The sequence below is a fragment of the Lolium perenne genome, chromosome 3 (assembly GCF_019359855.2).
Source record: "Lolium perenne isolate Kyuss_39 chromosome 3, Kyuss_2.0, whole genome shotgun sequence".
In the NCBI taxonomy this organism is placed as follows: Eukaryota; Viridiplantae; Streptophyta; class Magnoliopsida; order Poales; family Poaceae; genus Lolium; species Lolium perenne.
In genome coordinates, this window is record NC_067246.2 from 246,129,501 (window position 1) to 246,146,051 (window position 16,551).

Here is a 16,551-nt window from a genome sequence, read left to right on the forward strand (position 1 = left end):
GCGCACTCCTCCTCCTCCGCCCCGGCTCGGCTCGTCTCGTCACGCACGCACGCACGTCGCGTTTCGTGACTCGAGTTCGAGTTCGAGACATACTCAAGAAGCCTAAATTTTTTCTTGGTGCACCAACTGAGTTGGGTACGTGTCGACCTGCATGTGCATGCTCGCCGCGTGTCCATGGCTTCCTACGCGTGGCAACGCGGTCGGGTCGGCTCTCCTCCCAGGCTATACAAGGAGACAGATCAGATCTGGAGAAAATAGCTCTCAGAACTCTCTAGTCCTTCTCTCCCACGAAGTTCTTTTTGCTGCGCTACTCTCTAGTCTTCCCCATCCCGGCGAATGCGTGCACAGCCGTCCGGGAGAGCAGGCCTCCGAAACTCCGTCCGTTGAGATCCTGCACCGGGAGACGGGCGATAAGGTTTTTGGGGAGCGTCTCGGCGCGACTGCTCGCTGCTGTTCGTGCTCGTCTTCGACGGTTCGGCTGCTTCATCGACAGATCCGACTACACCATGGGCGACATCAACAATACCCATGGTGGTGGTGCTGCTGGTGCGACTTTCCCAGTCGCGATGTACGTGCTTTTCCTCTCCTATCTTGCACTGCTACTTGTTCCATGTTCAGATCTGATGCATGTGCTTAGTCTGATGTGTGTGGTTAAATATGCTTGTGCATCTGTAATGTTGCTTTCGGTAATTAAACTCACACGAAAATTGCTTAATAATCTAACAGAACCAAGGTGGACCGAAGCTAGGCCAGCAACACAACCACCCAAGCCACCACCTCTCCAACCGGCGACACCACTGCTACTGAACCGCCGGCCTGGCCGGACGCAGGGATTGAAGCCCAGAGCTCCAGAACCGCCGCGCATGTGTTAGTAGAGTATTCAGTTGAAAATGTGTTGCCACATGAGCAGAGTTAGCCTAAGCATGATATTTTTGACACAGAATTGCTTCTTTTTCACGTGAGAGCTGAATCAAACGAAAAAACGACAGATGTGTGTTCGACACTCCTAATCTTCTCTTTCTTAATAGATGGTTCCATTTTGCTATTCTTCACAGCGAGCCACGTCACTAGATTAACAATTTTTAGGTTCCCGCATTGTTCCCAGCCGTACGCCATGATTTTTCTCACCAGACTGACACGGCAGAGCTGACCGATAGACCCTTCCTCGCTAGACCCACGCGCCTGGATCAGATGGGCCGATCGATGGCACCGGCCCATGACCCCGTTAGACCTACGTTCAGTTGCGGAAAAAAAGCGACTGGTCGACTCTGTTCTTCCTCGCGTACTCTCCCCATAGATCTCTCCCCCACCACACTACAAATGCTCATGAAACCGCCCCATATGCCCACCATTCATCTGCCACGATTGCCCATTAGAGAAGAAACTGCTGCCCTAAACTGATCCGGCACTACCTCCATCTATAAAAAGCTCACTCTATTCAAATGGAGTTCCAGCGCAGCCGCCTCATCGCGTCCATCTCTGCAATTGTAATCCACCAGTAGTTGTGCGCTCAAGGTTCTCCTCCCCTCTTTCTTTTTATTCCCTCACTAATATTGGTCAATTTGTTCAGGTTGTTCTCCGCTCTAGATCTGATCGACATTTTGCCTCCTCCGATTTGGTTGGATTTTCATTGGATTATGTGTGTTACTCACTCAAGCCACTGAATTTGTGCGATTACAATTGGATTCTGAGTGCTGGTTTCAAAGACGAATATACTGATTACTTCCCAGCTATGTTTCTGAAAATTAAGGTAAGTATCCCAAGATTGGTATGTTCCAGTAATTTCTCTTAGCTTCGACATTATGTTCAAATAAGAAATTTATTTATTTTTCCTATTTGGCCTGATTGATTGTTAAGCCTGAATATATGTGCCTGCATCGAATATGCTCATGAGACCTTCACATGCATCCATCGAGTAGAAACTGCTTGATTTAACTGTGTCGCCCCCGCCTCCAAGTTAAAAAGCAACCTGTATTGCCATCAGCATCAACCACACCACCCTACTTGCATCGCCACCTCTTGAAGTAGTCTACACGCTGGCAGCCTGCTGCTCCCGATTTTAATCCCCTTTTTTTCAATCCCACAACATATGTTCCTCAATCTGGCAGGTTTCTGGCTCGGAAGCTCCTCGAACTTTTTCCCCTCCACCTGATTGGATTGAATTATGCGTGGTGCTTGCTGAATGTAGGAGTAGGAGGAAGCGACAATCATCACGTGTACTGCCTACTGACGCTGGACAGCAATGCCTGCTTGCATCGGTACACAAGCTCTCATCTCTTACCCTCAATTTTGAATTTACCTAGGATGAACACATGCATTTTCTACTTTCATACCCTTGCTGGTCGCATGTATTTGTTACTCTGAAATCTCCATTGAATTAATTAGTTACAGTGCAATTTGCTTTCCATCGCCTGGCCCTCTCTAAAATCTGAACAGGGGCATTTATGCTTTACTTATTTTCCACTATGACCATGTCAAAAGACGAAGGGACACGTGATTTTGAGCTAAACAGGCCCTCCGATCTGTATATGTATGTCTTCCTTCAATTTTTTATGTTCCTACAATTGATCGAGTGGGGTTTGGTATCAGAGATCACACGAGGTATGTGATCTATTCTCCTTGGCAGTGTCTTTGACGTCTCAGTTTTGATTGTCTTTGCACACGAAGTTTCTTTCTTTGTCAGGTTGTTTGCTTGGAATGCGTCGTTATGATTGGTTAAACTTTGATTTGATTCTTGCAGAAGTGAAGAAATGTTGACAGATGTTGATGTATTTATCTCATTTTACGTCCCCTACTTTCTTACATTTTTCCTTCTCTTTGCAGCTGTTGAATCGCGTTACTTATGATTTGCATCTAGGAGCCTGCCCTAGCAACCTTGAACATGGGCATATCTGACAGACAACAAGCCTATTTAATTTAAAAATGGTGAGTTGAAGCATTTATATTTTTTCCTGAGTGTTTTCTGTTTGCAAAACCTACGCCCTGATCAGATATTGGAAACATATCGACAATCATTTTCTTGAGATATTCTTCCATTTCAACCAATGCAGGTCATACGCAGAGTGAGATTCCTTATAAATAGTACAGTCACCAACAGTTCATATTTCTCACACCTTAGATAAAATTGTTAAGGCAATCTTTGTTTGTTCCATTCTTTTGATCAGATTATGCAGTGAAATGTGTAGTCAAGAGCCAATTTTACAATGGTGAACTGGTATGCTCTGTATATACATACTCACACCACCGATGCAATAATCTAAACATCCTAAGATATTTTCATACTACTAGCTTTTCTTGGATCGATGTTGATGACCAGCAAGTGCTCGTATTTTTTAAAGTCTGTACTGTAATTTCATTATCAGGAACAATTGATGTTTACCTTATAACAAGCACTTTTTGTGCAGCTCCCTCTGACCTCTTTTTTTTCTTTGTACATGGAGCATTCTTATAGTCAAGTTTTCAGGACTTGACAATGTTAGAGCAAGAAAAGGATTTTCAGTTTGAACTGAAACATAACTCTTGGGGATAGATCAAATGCTGCATTTTCTTTTAGTTCTACAGGTCTTGGTCGCTATCTAAGTTGAACTAATAGCGCCTCACATTGTTCTTTTCTTTCTGTGACGCGACGCTAAAACATCATGTTCATAAGGATGAACTAGGAAGGTTGGCGCGGCGACACGCCGCGCCCGTCTGGTGATTCTGAGGCGAAAAAGAAAAGATACTTAATAGAAAGTTGGTACTACTGCATCTATAGAAATAGAGAGGATCTGCTAGTACTTCAGTAATAGCATTTGTCATAGTCATACAGAGTGCTTGTAGTAGCCTGATAAGGTCATTCATACTGGCCACAGCTGCAAATAGATGACTACTACTATATTTTACGTCAGGTTCGTGGCCACGCCTAGACACAAAATATATTTTTCCACATGAACTATTTGGCTCATCAATCTGGGATTTTTGCTCGTTTGACCTTTAGCTGGACTCACTTGCTGTAGATTAATTATATTTGCTGCAAAGAAAAGAGGATGGAATGATTTCATTTTATACACTGCAGCCTATATCATTTAGTTACAATCGGTCCTGAAATTTTACCTGGACAGGTGCATTGACCTATTTAGCTGGGAATAGTTCCATTGACAAAAACTCTTCTCATGTATTGCACTGTAGATAATGAGTATATATTGAGCTGCTAATAAGAATTCGCAAGCATGGTTATTTCTATAGTGAATAGAACCGATCGGAAAATGGGAACAAAATAGAGTATGCAGTAATCGAAGGATGGAAATCAAATAGATGATATAAATCATATGTGATTTTAGATAAGTACCCTGAAAGAAGAGCATTATCTCCAATGTGTGCTGCCAGAGCTCCAAACTGTTGCACATTGTACGCAACATTGCAAAATTATCAAGATACATAAAATTTCTTGGATCTTTCTTCATGCTTCAGAGATGATGAACATCTCAAATGAAAGATCGGATCTTTCTTCAATTAGTCTCTGAAATGACCTATGTGGTTGCTTGGCACACATCCATCCAATGTATTTCCCTGGAACATTGATCAAAGATGAATTTTTAATTTATACGGAAGACAACTCGCCTTTCTTCAGTAACTTATACAGCAAGAATTACTTTTACAGGTTTTAGAAACTGGAAGCATATGTCCAACTTAGTATAGTTTTCCTGCTGGTGTAGACTTGTTAAAAGTGGGGTTTCTGCAGTGTTTTTTATGGTGATCTTATAGAACTAATTTCATCCAAGAGAGTTACAAATGAAAGAAAAAAAATCCGCACTTACTTGGAAACATAATTAAGCAATTGTAAATGGACTGCATGCTGATCATGTAAAGCAGATAATGCCATCCGTAAAACTGGATTATAAGGAATTCAGCAAGAAGAAGGAAGCTATATTGTCTGCAATAATTTGAAGAAACCCACCAACATAAGCAAAAGCCAGCGCGGACAAATGATTAGCCACGGGTCCAATTGTAGCACCCAACGGATGCCCCTAACATGAGGTGAATTACGTATCTGTGATCTCCATATCTATGTGTATTCCAGGCTTTTGTGATAATGAACAGTTCGTATGTATAAATGGGCCCTTCCAGTTCCTCTCCCAACTGTTCTACAGGATTGTTTGGTGACAACCTTGCATGGTTGCTCCCTGTAATAGTGATATGAACAAAAAGGGTATTTCTCAAGACGGAAAATCAAAACACAAACGCATTATGTAACACGTACCAGATGATCTACCATTATAAATAACTGGTCCATATATAAACTTGCCAGTCTCTAAACTGGTCAATGCGGTTCCTTGGCCCATAACCTTCCATTGCGTTTCTCTGTGATTTCAATTAAAGCTGAATATTTTTTTACAAAGAAGGCAAATGAATTTCTGCACATCAAGTTGTGTAATGAGGAATAAATTTTACTATTTTTTTAGCTTTCTACCCGTATACAAAACCCTGAAGTATGTATGTAAGAAATATGGTGTGCTGACTGTCCTTTTTTTTTGAATGGTTGACCTTGTTTTAGGTCCATGTCTGGTCCTCCGTATTAAATTAACCATGTTCGAAATCATCATAATTCTGGACACTGAAATATATCTCCCAGGTACCAACATCTAAATTTCACAAACATGGCATATTATCAGTTGAATTTGCTGATAAACATGTATATAAGTTTGAAAGAAGAGGAACATGTGAAAAGTTTGGAAAAGACCGTTAAGAAGTAATCCTGAGCAGGGTCAACTTTACGTTGAGAACTTCAAATAATACAAATTGATGGAAGAACTCAAGATTAATGTGCTAGTTAGAACATACGGAAGGGCTAATACACTGTTAAACTCAAACCATGAAACCTGATATTGTACTACAGAGCACATTGTAGTGAGAAGACTATTCAAGAATGATTTTGGACATGTAAGCTTAAGGGAAAGGATAATACATATCATCTTGAATGTGCTAGAACAGCCATTGGATTAATCGTTCTATTACTAATACTGATGTGTTGCTGGAGACTGGGCAAAAGGATACAACTCTCACTTTTACCATGGCAGCGTGACTGTAAGGTGATGGTGCTAGGACGTAAGTTTCAGAATGAGAAACATCTGATCTTACTGTCGAACCCCTTTTCACTGCTGAACTTGAGGCTGGTGGGGCTGTGCAAAAGGATACCACTGAATTGCTACCGATGGTACAGCAACAATGCATTATATGCAGAAACCATGAAATATTCAAATTTCATATCGAGATATCAAAGAGTTATAGTGTACAATATTAAGAGTGAATGCTTTTTACTTATCGGTGCAAGGACCGAGGATGCAGAAACGGGTGGTTCTTTTCAATTTACAGCCTGCATAAGGAAGAAAATCCTTGGTGAGAACATCAACAAAGGAAAACAGAAGAAATTAACAACATTGGAGACAATCGACGACATTTTCACCTGTAGTTTGCGAGCAAGAAAAGGACGGTGCAACCCTCTCAAACCTGCTTCTGCTGCACGTCTGTCACGGTCTGCGTTGCCAACAGTGTTGTCATCGTCGTGTGGAAGCTGAGCCGCGCTCCTAGATCAGCAGCCGCCGGGTAGCCCCGTGGTCGATCTGGGCAAGGACCACTCCCCGGTCGTTGCACCACTGACCCGTGCGCGACGCGTCCCTCCGGCCAGCCAGGCAGCAGCTACACCATGATGCACGACATGGACATGTTCGGCGGTTGCGGGCTTGCGGCGAGAGCGGCGGGGCAACGGGGCGACGTGAATCAGCAGAAGCACCAGCCGGAGCAACAGCTCTCACACTCCCAGATCAGAAGAACATCAGTCAGGCAGAGTGTCGCACAAACGTGAGGAAATGGAGCAGACGATCTAGATGCAGTCGCAACCTAAGGAACACCAATCGGCTACAGACATGAATCAACCCTTGAACAATACGGAATCAAAAATGAAATCGTGGACACACATGTATCACGGACCGACCAATCACGCTGAATTAAACTGAAATCATAACGTGCCTGCACAATAAAGAAAAAGAGATATCCCTTGGAGCCAACCGCGAACTGAGGAACCGGCCGCAAGAAAGCTAACGATCAGCAGACGACATGATGAACATGGAACACCACCATCTAGACCCCTCCGTCCGTCCGCTCGCTCGCAGTCATGTCACCCTGCTCCTGCTGAGGGCGTCCGCCGCTGACCGCCGCCATAGGCCCCGCGGCCCACGTTGCCATCGATGTGGGCCCTGCCGGCTGCGCCCCTGAATCGGGAACAGGGGATGGCCATGCTGGTCGCCGAGCAGGAGCGGACCAGCCGTCAAGACACACCGCGGCCGCCGGCGATAGAGGAGCTCGGCGTGGGGATGCATCACTCTAATGGGGTGCCTGCAGGACGGCCAGGGAGGAACCGAGGAAGAGGATGGCCCTGCCCAGTAGGATGTGGGCGCTAGAGGGGAATTTGGAGGAAAAGATTAGTCGGCATGACGGGGATTGAGTAGTACTGAAGGGTTCTCCGCCGCTTTTACCGCGATGGTGGGAGGCAGATAAACACGCAAACCAGGAAGACCGCTCGCCCTTCTACAATGTTAAAACAATATACGCGTCAAAGATTGATTGGATGAAAACTTACCATCAACAGTACCCAAATACTAGCACAGTACCCAAATTGCTGAGGTTTTAGCAAAAGGGCTCAGCTTTAATATCGTTTGACCTTTAGCTGGACTCACTTGCTGTAGATTAATTGATGGAATGATTTCATTTTATACACTGCAGCCTATATCATTTAGTTACAATCGGTCCTGAAATTTTACCTGGACAGGTGCATTGACCTATTTAGCTGGGAATAGTTCCATTGACAAAAACTCTTCTCATGTATTGCACTGTAGATAATGAGTATATATTGAGCTGCTAATAAGAATTCGCAAGCATGGTTATTTCTATAGTGAATAGAACCGATCGGAAAATGGGAACAAAATAGAGTATGCAGTAATCGAAGGATGGAAATCAAATAGATGATATAAATCATATGTGATTTTAGATAAGTACCCTGAAAGAAGAGCATTATCTCCAATGTGTGCTGCCAGAGCTCCAAACTGTTGCACATTGTACGCAACATTGCAAAATTATCAAGATACATAAAATTTCTTGGATCTTTCTTCATGCTTCAGAGATGATGAACATCTCAAATGAAAGATCGGATCTTTCTTCAATTAGTCTCTGGAATGACCTATGTGGTTGCTTGGCACACATCCATCCAATGTATTTCCCTGGAACATTGATCAAAGATGAATTTTTAATTTATACGGAAGACAACTCGCCTTTCTTCAGTAACTTATACAGCAAGAATTACTTTTACAGGTTTTAGAAACTGGAAGCATATGTCCAACTTAGTATAGTTTTCCTGCTGGTGTAGACTTGTTAAAAGTGGGGTTTCTGCAGTGTTTTTTATGATGATCTTATAGAACTAATTTCATCCAAGAGAGTTACAAATGAAAGAAAAAAAATCCGCACTTACTTGGAAACATAATTAAGCAATTGTAAATGGACTGCATGCTGATCATGTAAAGCAGATAATGCCATCTGTAAAACTGGATTATAAGGAATTCAGCAAGAAGAAGGAAGCTATATTGTCTGCAATAATTTGAAGAAACCCGCCAACATAAGCAAAAGCCAGCGCGGACAAATGATTAGCCACGGGTCCAATTGTAGCACCCAACGGATGCCCCTAACATGAGGTGAATTACGTATCTGTGATCTCCATATCTATGTGTATTCCAGGCTTTTGTGATAATGAACAGTTCGTATGTATAAATGGGCCCTTCCAGTTCCTCTCCCAACTGTTGTTTGGTGTCAACCTTGCATGGTTGCTCCCTGTAATAGTGATATGAACAAAAAGGGTATTTCTCAAGACGGAAAATCAAAACACAAACGCATTATGTAACACGTACCAGATGATCTACCATTATAAATAACTGGTCCATATATAAACTTGCCAGTCTCTAAACTGGTCAATGCGGTTCCTTGGCCCATAACCTTCCATTGCGTTTCTCTGTGATTTCAATTAAAGCTGAATATTTTTTTACAAAGAAGGCAAATGAATTTCTGCACATCAAGTTGTGTAATGAGCAATAAATTTTACTATTTTTTTAGCTTTCTACCCGTATACAAAACCCTGAAGTATGTATGTAAGAAATATGGTGTGCTGACTTTCCTTTTTTTTTTGAATGGTTGACCTTGTTTTAGGTCCATGTCTGGTCCTCCGTATTAAATTAACCATGTTCGAAATCATCATAATTCTGGACACTGAAATATATCTCCCAGGTACCAACATCTAAATTTCACAAACATGGCATATTATCAGTTGAATTTGCTGATAAACATGTATATAAGTTTGAAAGAAGAGGAACATGTGAAAAGTTTGGAAAAGACCGTTAAGAAGTAATCCTGAGCAGGGTCAACTTTACGTTGAGAACTTCAAATAATACAAATTGATGGAAGAACTCAAGATTAATGTGCTAGTTAGAACATACGGAAGGGCTAATACACTGTTAAACTCAAACCATGAAACCTGATATTGTACTACAGAGCACATTGTAGTGAGAAGACTATTCAAGAATGATTTTGGACATGTAAGCTTAAGGGAAAGGATAATGCATATCATCTTGAATGTGCTAGAACAGCCATTGGATTAATCGTTCTATTACTAATACTGATGTGTTGCTGGAGACTGGGCAAAAGGATACAACTCTCACTTTTACCATGGCAGCGTGGATCGTAAGGTGATGGTGCTAGGACGTAAGTTTCAGAATGAGAAACATCTGATCTTACTGTCGAACCCCTTTTCACTGCTGAACTTGAGGCTGGTGGGGCTGTGCAAAAGGATACCACTGAATTGCTACCGATGGTACAGCAACAATGCATTATATGTAGAAACCATGAAATATTCAAATTTCATATCGAGATATCAAAGAGTTATAGTGTACAATATTAAGAGTGAATGCTTTTTACTTATCGGTGCAAGGACCGAGGATGCAGAAATGGGTGGTTCTTTTCAATTTACAGCCTGCATAAGGAAGAAAATCCTTGGTGAGAACATCAACAAAGGAAAACAGAAGAAATTAACAACATTGGAGACAATCGACGACATTTTCACCTGTAGTCTGCGAGCAAGAAAAGGATGGTGCAACCCTCTCAAACCTGCTTCTGCTGCATGTCTGTCACGGTCTGCGTTGCCAACAGTGTTGTCATCGTCGCGTGGATGCTGAGCCGCGCTCCTAGATCAGCAGCCGCCGGGTAGCCCCATGGTCGATCTGGGCAAGGACCACTCCCCGGTCGTTGCACCACTGACCCGTGCGCGACGCGGGCCTCCGGCCAGCCAGGCAGCAGCTACACCATGATGCACGACATGGACATGTTCGGCGGTTGCGGGCTTGCGGCGAGAGCGGCGGGGCAACGGGGCGACGTGAATCAGCAGAAGCACCAGCCGGAGCAACAGCTCTCACACTCCCAGATCAGAAGAACATCAGTCAGGCAGAGTGTCGCACAAACGGATGCCCCTAACATGAGGTGAATTACGTATCTGTGATCTCCATATCTATGTGTATTCCAGGCTTTTGTGATAATGAACAGTTCGTATGTATAAATGGGCCCTTCCAGTTCCTCTCCCAACTGTTCTACAGGATTGTTTGGTGACAACCTTGCATGGTTACTCCCTGTAATAGTGATATGAACAAAAAGGGTATTTCTCAAGACGGAAAATCAAAACACAAACGCATTATGTAACACGTACCAGATGATCTACCATTATAAATAACTGGTCCATATATAAACTTGCTGGAGACTGGGCAAAAGGATACAACTCTCACTTTTACCATGGCAGCGTGACTGTAAGGTGATGGTGCTAGGACGTAAGTTTCAGAATGAGAAACATCTGATCTTACTGTCGAACCCCTTTTCACTACTGAACTTGAGGCTGGTGGGGCTGTGCAAAAGGATACCACTGAATTGCTACCGATGGTACAACAACAATGCATTATATGTAGAAACCATGAAATATTCAAATTTCATATCGAGATATCAAAGAGTTATAGTGTACAATATTAAGAGTGAATGCTTTTTACTTATCGGTGCGAGGATGCAGAAACGGGTGGTTCTTTTCAATTTACAGCCTGCATAAGGAAGAAAATCCTTGGTGAGAACATCAACAAAGGAAAACAGAAGAAATTAACAACATTGGAGACAATCGACGACATTTTCACCTGTAGTCTGCGAGCAAGAAAAGGACGGTGCAACCCTCTCAAACCTGCTTCTGCTGCACGTCTGTCACGGTCTGCGTTGCCAACAGTGTTGTCATCGTCGCGTGGAAGCTGAGCCGCGCTCCTAGATCAGCAGCCGCCGGGTAGCCCCGTGGTCGATCTGGGCAAGGACCACTCCCCGGTCGTTGCACCACTGACCCGTGCGCGACGCGGGCCTCCGGCCAGCCAGGCAGCAGCTACACCATGATGCACGACATGGACATGTTCGGCGGTTGCGGGCTTGCGGCGAGAGCGGCGGGGCAACGGGGCGACGTGAATCAGCAGAAGCACCAGCCGGAGCAACAGCTCTCACACTCCCAGATCAGAAGAACATCAGTCAGGCAGAGTGTCGCACAAACGTGAGGAAATGGAGCAGACGATCTAGATGCAGTCGCAACCTGAGGAACACCAATCGGCCACAGACATGAATCAACCCTTGAACAATACGGAATCAAAAATGAAATCGTGGACACACATGTATCACGGACCGACCAATCACGCTGAATTAAACTGAAATCATAACGTGCCTGCACAATAAAGAAAAAGAGATATCCCTTGGAGCCAACCGCGAACTGAGGAGCCGGCCGCAAGAAAGCTAACGATCAGCAGACGACATGATGAACATGGAACACCACCATCTAGACCCCTCCGTCCGTCCGCTCGCTCGCAGTCATGTCACCCTGCTCCTGCTGAGGGCGTCCGCCGCTGACCGCCGCCATAGGCCCCGTGGCCCACGTTGCCATCGATGTGGGCCCTGCCGGCTGCGCCCCTGAATCGAGAACAGGGGATGGCCATGCTGGTCGCCGAGCAGGAGCGGACCAGCCATCAAGACACACCGCGGCTGATGTCTACTTCCCCCTCCTTTTCCTGAAGACAGTGTTGGGCCTCCAAGAGCAGAGGTTTGTAGAACAGCAGCAAGTTTTCCCTTAAGTGGATCACCCAAGGTTTATCGAACTCAGGGAGGAAGAGGTCAAAGATATCCCTCTCATGCAACCCTGCAACCACAAAGCAAGAAGTCTCTTGTGTCCCCAACACACCTAATAGGTGCACTAGTTTGGCGAAGAGATAGTGAAATACAGGTGGTATGAATAAGTATGAGCAGTAGCAACGGTGCCAGAAAATAGCTTGCTGGCGTGTAGTTGATGGTGGTAGTATTGCAGCAGTAGTAACGCAAAGAAACAAGAAACAAGCAGCGATAGCAGTATTTAGGAACAAGGCCTAGGGATCATACTTTCACTAGTGGACACTCTCAACATTGATCACATAACAGAATAAATAGATAGATGCTAGACTCTACACTCTCTTGTTGGATGATGAACACCACTAACTGTGTAGGATTACACGAACCCTCAATGCCGGAGTTAACAAGCTCCACAATATTCGATGTTCATATTTAAATAACCTTAGAGTGCATGACAGATCAACATAACCAAACCAAGTACTAACATAGCATGCACACTGTCACCTTCACACTACGAAAGGAGGCATAGATCACATCAATACCATCATAGCAATAGTTAACTTCATAATCTACAAGAGATCACAATCATAGCCTACGCCAAGTACTAACACGATGCACACACTGTCACCATTACACCGTGCGGGAGGAATAAACTACTTTAATAACATCACTAGAGTAGCACACAGATATATTGTGATACAAAACACATTGCAATCATAAAGAGATATAAATAAGCACTTCACTATGCCATTCATAACAGTGAATAAGTATTCTGTGAAATATAGCCTAAGAGACCCACAAGGTGCACACACTGTCACCTTTACACACGTGGGACAAGGAGTCTCCGGAGATCACATAAGTAAAATTCACTTGACTAGCATAACGACATCTAGATTACAAGCATCATCATATGAATCTCAATCATGTAAGGCAGCTCATGAGATTATTGTATTGAAGTACATAGGAGAGAGATGAACCACATAGCTACCGGTACAGCCCCGAGCCTCGATGGAGAACTACTCCCTCCTCATGGGAGCAGCAGCGGTGATGAAGATGGCGGTGGAGATGGCAGCGGTGTCGATGGAGAAGCCTTCCGAGGGCACTTCCCCGTTCCGGCGGCGTGCCGGAACAGAGACTCCTGTCCCCCAGATCTTGGCCTCGCGATGGCGGCGGCTCTGGAAGGTTTCTGTGGTTTTCGTCGAACGTGATAGGGTTTTCGCGACGGAGGCTTTAAATAGGCGGAAGGGCAGCCTCGGAGGGGGCCTGGGGCCACCACACCATAGGGCGGCGCGGCCCCCTCCGGCCGCGCCAGGGTGTGGTGTGGGGCCCCTGTGGCTTCCTACGGCGGCTCTCGGGTGTTCTGGATAGTTCCGGGAAAAATAGGAACCTGGGCGTTGATTTCGTCCGATTCCGAGAATATTTCGTTACTAGGATTTCTGAAACCAAAAACAGCAGAAAACAGGAACTGGCACTTCGGCATCTTGTTAATAGGTTAGTTCCAGAAAATGCACGAATATGACATAAAGTGTGCATAAAACATGTAGATAACATAAATAATGTGGCATGGAACATAAGAAATTATCGATACGTCGGAGACGTATCAGCATCCCCAAGCTTAGTTCTGCTCGTCCCGAGCAGGTAAAACGATAACGAATATAATTTCTGGAGTGACATGCCATCATAACCTTGATCATACTATTTGTAAAGCATATGTAGTGAATGCAGCGATCAAAACAATGTATATGACATGAGTAAACAAGTGAATCATAAAGCAAAGACTTTTCATGAATAGTACTTCAAGACAAGCATCAATAAGTCTTGCATAAGAGTTAACTCATAAAGCAATAATTCAAAGTAGAAGCATTGAAGCAACACAAAGGAAGATTAAGTTTCAGCGGTTGCTTTCAACTTGTAACATGTATATCTCATGGATAGTCGTCAATGCAAAGCAATATAACAAGTGCAATATGCAAGTATATAAGAATCAATGCACAGTTCACACAAGTGTTTGCTTCTTGAGGTGGAGAGAAATAGGTGAACTGACTCAACAATAAAAGTAAAAGAATGGTCCTTCAAAGAGGAAAGCATCGATTGCTATATTTGTGCTAGAGCTTTTATTTTGAAAACATAAAGAGAGCATAAAAATAAAGTTTTGAGAGGTGTATGTTGTTGTCAACGAATGGTAGCGGGTACTCTAACCCCCTTGCCAGACAAACCTTCAAAGAGCGGCTCCCATTTTATTTTATTTTTGGATGGCACTCCTTCCAACCTTTCTTTCACAAACCATGGCTAACCGAATCCTCGGGTGCCTGCCAACAATCTCATACCATAAAGGAGTACCTTTTTTATTTTAGTTTTATTATGATGACACTCCTCCCAACCTTTGCTTACACAAGCCATGGCTAACCGAATCCTTCGGGTGCCGTCCAACAATCACATACCATGGAGGAGTGTCTATTTTTGTTAATTAATTTGGGACTGGGAATCCCATTGCCAGCTCTTTTTGCAAAATTATTGGATAAGCGGATGAAGCCACTAGTCCATTGGTGAAAGTTGCCCAACAAGATTGAAAGATAAACACCACATACTTCCTCATGAGCTATAAAACATTGACACAAATCAGAGGTGATAAATTTTGAATTGTTTAAAGGTAGCACTCAAGCAATTTACTTTGGAATGGCAGGAAATACCATGTAGTAGGTAGGTATGGTGGACACAAATGGCATAGTGTTGTTTGGCTCAAGGATTTGGATGCATGAGAAGTATTCCCTCTCGATACAAGGTTTAGGCTAGCAAGGTTATTTGAAACAAACACAAGGATGAACCGGTGTAGCAAAACTCACATAAAAGACATATTGAAAACATTATAAGACTCTACACCGTCTTCCTTGTTGTTCAAACTCAATACTAGAAATTATCTAGACTTTAGAGAGACCAAATATGCAAACCAAATTTTAGCATGCTCTATGTATTTCTTCATTAATGGGTGCAAAGTATATGATGCAAGAGCTTAAACATGAGCACAACAATTGCCAAGTATCACATTATCCAAGACATTTTAGCAAATTACTACATGTATCATTTTCCAACTCCAACCATATAACAATTTAACGAAGAAGAAACTTCGCCATGAAAATTAAAAGCTAAGAACACATGTGTTCATATGAACCAGCGGAGCGTGTCTCTCTCCCACAAAAGCATTTATTCAAACAAAAACAAAAACAAAAGCACACAGACGCTCCAAGCAAAGCACATAAGATGTGACGGAATAAAAATATAGTTTCAGGGGAGGAACCTGATAATGTTGTCGATGAAGAAGGGGATGCCTTGGGCATCCCCAAGCTTAGATGCTTGAGTCTTCTTGAAATATGCAGGGATGAACCACCGGGGCATCCCCAAGCTTAGACTTTTCATTCTTCTTGATCATAGTATATCATCCTCCTCTCTTGACCCTTGAAAACTTCCTTCACACCAAACTTCTCATAATCTTCATTAGAGGGGTTAGTACATAATCAAAAACTCACATGTTCAGAGGTGACACAATCATTCTTAATACTTCTGGACATTGCTCAAAGCTACTGGAAGGTAATGGAACAAAGAAATCCACCCAACACAGCGAAAGAAGCAATACGAAATAAAAGGCAGAATCTGTCAAAACAGAACAGTCCGTAAAGACGAATTTTTAATAAATACTTCCGTTGCTCAGATCAGAAAACTCAAAACTAATGAAAGTTGCGTACATATCTGAGGAACACGCACGTAAATTGGCATATTTTTCTAATTTTTCTACAGAGAAAACAGCCCAGATTCGTGACAGATAGAAATCTGTTTCTGCGCAGAAATCCAAATCTAGTATCAACCTTCGATTAGAGGCTTCACTTGGCACAACAAAACACTAAACTAAGATAAGGAGAGGTTGCTACAGTAGTAAACAACTTCCAAGACACAAATATAAAACAAAGTAATGTAGCAAAATAACACATGGGTTATCTCCCAAGAAGTTCTTTCTTTATAGCCATTAAGATGGGCTCAGCAGTTTTAATGATGCACTCGCAAGAAATAGTAGTTGAAGCAAAAGAGAGCATCAAGAGGCAAATTCAAAACACATTTAAGTCTAACATGCTTCCTATGCATAGGAATCTTGTAAATAAACAAGTTCAAGAAGCATAATGCAACAAGCATAGAAAGATAAAACAAGTGTAGCTTCAAAAATTTCAGCACATAGAGAGGTGTTTTAGTAACATGAAAATTTCTACAACCATATTTTCCTCTCTCATAATAACTTTCAGTAGCATCATGAGCAAACTCAAC

The 16,551-nt window shown here is 43.0% G+C and overlaps 2 long non-coding RNA genes across 4 annotated transcripts; both read right to left on the reverse strand.

Moving 5' to 3' along the window:
* Window positions 1-3,870: 3,870 nt before the first annotated feature.
* Window positions 3,871-5,419, reverse strand: LOC139838567 (uncharacterized). 3 transcript variants are annotated; one of them, XR_011755906.1, is made up of 3 exons: window positions 5,240-5,419; window positions 4,328-4,548; window positions 3,871-4,009 (listed from the first exon to the last, which is right to left on the reverse strand). It is a non-coding gene; the product is annotated as an uncharacterized lncRNA (long non-coding RNA). The 3 variants fall into 3 exon arrangements; XR_011755905.1 differs by lacking the exon at window positions 5,240-5,419 and adding an exon at window positions 4,797-4,862; XR_011755907.1 differs by lacking the exon at window positions 5,240-5,419 and adding an exon at window positions 4,797-4,812 and having other exon boundaries at window positions 4,328-4,714.
* A 2,345-nt stretch (window positions 5,420-7,764) lies between these two features.
* LOC139838568 (uncharacterized) lies at window positions 7,765-9,185 on the reverse strand. The gene is made up of 3 exons (XR_011755908.1): window positions 8,934-9,185; window positions 8,501-8,565; window positions 7,765-8,252 (listed from the first exon to the last, which is right to left on the reverse strand). It is a non-coding gene; the product is annotated as an uncharacterized lncRNA (long non-coding RNA).
* Window positions 9,186-16,551: the final 7,366 nt, after the last annotated feature.